The sequence below is a fragment of the Papaver somniferum genome, chromosome 6, assembly GCF_003573695.1.
Source record: "Papaver somniferum cultivar HN1 chromosome 6, ASM357369v1, whole genome shotgun sequence".
NCBI classification, from domain to species: Eukaryota; Viridiplantae; Streptophyta; class Magnoliopsida; order Ranunculales; family Papaveraceae; genus Papaver; species Papaver somniferum.
This window is the reverse complement of record NC_039363.1, coordinates 52,709,612-52,713,921: the sequence shown is the minus strand read 5'-3', so window position 1 is coordinate 52,713,921 and position 4,310 is coordinate 52,709,612.

The window sequence follows — 4,310 nt, the reverse complement described above, 5'->3', positions numbered from 1 at the left end:
CCCCCCCCCCCCCCCCTAGTCAATACTTCATCTCAACATGAAAACCACTCACCCTTGCATAATGATCCGTAAACCATATGTATTTGTAGTATGAAACTACACATTAATTCTCCCTCTTTTTGTCAATATAGATTGGCAAAGGTACGAAAACTAGTGGGATCCTCATGAAATTTTCATAGAGATACTTCATGACCAAAAGAGAATAACATACCAACTTATTTTGATGCAATCATAAAGACGAAACTAAATGCATCTATCAAGGAGTTTATAAAGATACAAGATAACCCCTATAATATTCCACAGCCGCACTCCCCACAAAGATTTTGCAATTAAGCACAAGTTCAATTAAGAACTCTCCCCCATAATATGCTATTCCCGAAAGAACAACAAAAGCGACCTTGCTTTTACAAGAAAAAAAGGATTTTTTTGGATATAACCAAATCCCATGAAAACATGGATTTGAATCCAAAAATCTCAATTGAATCAACCACAAAAATGATCAATTCAATTGGTCATGCTCGACATAAGAGAACTTACGGAGCAACACAATATATGCACTAATATGTGGATCGGAGATCGACCAATACTGCGGAATATACAAGGATTCATTCTATTTTTCATCACTATTTGCACAATGACATATAATAGACATAATCCTTGTAAACAAAAATGCATCCTTTCTTCCATCAAAATATGCATAATGACATAAAAGGACTTAACTTTTGTTTGTCAAAATTTCATTCTATCTTTTATCAATACTTTCATACCGACATAATAGAGATAACTTTTGAACAAGTATGGGACAGTCATAGGTTCACGGAAGTAAACAACATATCCCATAACAATTTGCAATATACAAAATCGTAAAGATTAAAATTGCAAACATCATCTTCCATAAAAACTTAGAATTTAAATAAATAAATCTAAAAACATTAAAGATGAAAACGTTGGAGATAGCTATGTGTACTCACAATAATGGCTATTCCAAATCCTAGTAATCCTTCTAAAACACAAGAAATAAATTCTCATAAGAAGTTTCCTAGACAAAATAAATTAAAAGTTCTTTGAGAACCTCGTACCTTTCAATGAATCCATCATAGAAGGTATCACTGATTTACTTTATTCTCTTGACCGTAGACACACCATGTTCGTGAGTTAGAACACACACTTTCTGGTCAACAACCCGAGCAAGTTGTCTAGCTTTGAAACAGTCCATGATGAGCTTTTTCTGATTCCGTATCAGAATATTTTTGTTTGCAAGGATTCTGGCCTGACCATCTAGGAGTTGGTTTATTTGCAGTTGAAGATTTGCAAACTCGACCTTTGAATCGTCTTGAAAATGAATTAAATCCTTGATAGATTCACCCATCCAGGAGTTGTGTTCCTTCCTTGCAAGCATCTTCTTTAGAACCATCTCTTGAATCGAACCACGTCCTTGAGTGTCTTCCTCCATATCAAGATGCACAATCTCTTGAGATTTTGCAGAGTTCTCCATATAATGTTTTTGTTAAGGAAGGATTAATATAATATATGATATATATATATATATATATGTATTTTAAGTAAGGAAACCCTATGAACTCGCAAAATAAGGACATGGACGTACACAGACCGTACACAAGAGAAAGATGGATTAAGAGAAAATCCAATATGAGATAACACAATGTTTGTTAATATGTCTCAATAATTACTTTTTAATTAGAGCTTGAGTCATGAAGCAGGATTTCAAAACTCAGATTGATTAATAAGAAAACGACTAAAACAATACAATTACTCTTAAGACTCCCATAATTATCATCCTTGCACCTCTCAATATAGATTCAAGGATGAGATTACCTAGAGTTTTAGGTAAAGGAGTGAGACATGACCTCACTACAAATCATGGGAGAAGAGTTGTACAAGTTTTTTGAGCATTTTATCTGTGTACTACCTCCTTTCCATCAATTATAACTTATTCCAGAAGAATTTGTCATAAACCCTTTCAATAGTCCATCAGAAGGATTTTTCTGAGGACTGAGTCTAGGACCTCTAGGAATCGGTTCCATAGGAGAGAGGTTGAAGTATTTCCATTTTATTGACCTAGACTTACCATACTTGTTCTTATGAGCACATGGAAGGTGTTCATTAGTGGCACAAGAGCTTATACCATGATGGGGAACATGGAACCTGTGATGATTTCTGGATGAGAGATCATTTTTATAAAAGTTCTGGTTTTATGTAGTAACGCAATTCACTGAAGATGTCGTCAGATGATTTACTCCATTGACAGTAGAAAGAATAAAATTATGGATATTAGAAATTTGTTTCTTCTTAGCAAAACAATGAAGAGCAAAGTGATTTTTTTTCCACAGAAGGAACATCATCGTGGATTTGAGACATGTTTTCCCTGACCCAAACCTTTTTCCTCCACATGCAAATTTTGCAAGTGATCCACAGTAGCTAATTCCTTGGAAGAATTTTTCTTTACACCAGGTAAAACCTTGTGAGTATCAGAAGAAGGTACAGAAGATGACTTAGTCATCAAGACAGAATTTTCCTTTTTCAAGGCATTACATTGTTCTCGGGCAAATTGAAGAGACGCAACAAGTTTCTCTTTCTCAACAAGGTAACTTTTATTTATAATGAATGAGTCTTGACTAAACACTTTTCTCTAATCGAGTTTTCCCTAATAGTATCTTCAAGAATACTATCTTTTCACGTTGTAGAGTAGTTTTTTGAACTATTTTTATAATATCGTTAGAGAGAGATTCAATGAAGGTGTAGAGTTCATGTTCCCTTTCAAGAGATTTCTCAAATTCATTAATAAGCTGATCATTCTTTTCTTCAAGATTCTTGATTTTAGAAACTTGAAATTCAGCAGATTTTTTTTAATGATCTGACGAGTTCTATTTCAGATTCTAACACGAGCTCACAAATCTTGTTTTCCCCACGGGATTCGGAAGAATCTATTAAGGAACAATCCTTTAAGGCAAACCCAAGACTTGTGTTGTGATTAGAACATTTGGAAGACATATCAATTTGTGTTATCTTGTGAGATACTTCGTAGGTCCTCAGAACACAGATTGCTACAAATACAGACTTATGAGGTCTTTGATGTGTTTGCCTGCTCTGATACCAATTGAAAATGCGGGGGGTCTAACAACCACACCCAATAATTCGTTTGGCAATCTTAGAGGACTTACTCCAATATACTTTCTAGAGAATCAACTAGACAATCAGACTCAATCTAGATAAAAGTATATCAAAGAGTTTAATATCTCTAACTCTTAATTCAATCCGCAATCAGAAAATAGAAACCTGCGAGCTCTATTGAATATAAGAGGAGTAACTTGAACGGTACCAAATACCAATATTCAAGTGTCAATCAATTTAAATCAACAACCAAGGTCGAACTTAACGCACAACCTATGATATTTCAATTATATAACAAAATATAATGCGGAAAAGAAATAACACAGACACCAGAAGTTTTGTTAACGAGGAAACTGCAAATGCAGAAAAACCCCGGGACCTAGTCCAGATTGAACACCACACTGTAATAATTTGCTACAGACTCAATCCTACTACCAATTAACTTCGGACTGGACTGTAGTTGAACCCTAATCAATCTCACACTGATTAAAGGTATAGTTGCGTTCCTTACGTCTCTGATCCCAGCAAGATACTACACACTTGATTCTCTTAGTGGATCTCACCCACAACCAAGAGTTGCTACGGCCCAAATTTGAAGACTTAATAAACAAATCTGTCTCACACATAAAATTCTATAGATTGAATAAATCTGTCTCCCACAGAAATACCCAAGAGTTTTTGTTCCGTCTTTTGATAAATCAAGGTGAACATGGACCAATTGATAAACCAGACTTATACTCCCGAAGAACAACCTAGTATTATCAATCACCTCACTATAATCTTAATCGACTAGGTAAATAAGATATTGTGGAATCACAAACAATGAGATGAATATGTTTGTGATTACTTTTATCTTGCCTATCAGAGAAATTAATCTCGAGTCAATTATTTCAATTGAACTCAATACGATAGAATCGGGCAAAACCAGAACACGCAACTACAAAGAAAATAGTTGGGTATGGCTTCACAATCCCAACTAAATCTTTCAAGTCGTTAACCTAAAGGGTCTCGATAAAAACCTAAGGTTAAAGGAGACTCGACTCTAGTTTATGCAACTAGTAACACACAGGAGGTGTGGGGATTGGGCTTCCCATTTTCTAGATTTCTCCTTTATAAAATTTTCAAATCAGGGTTTGAAATCCAAGTTACCTTGGTAACAAAGCATTCAATATTCACCG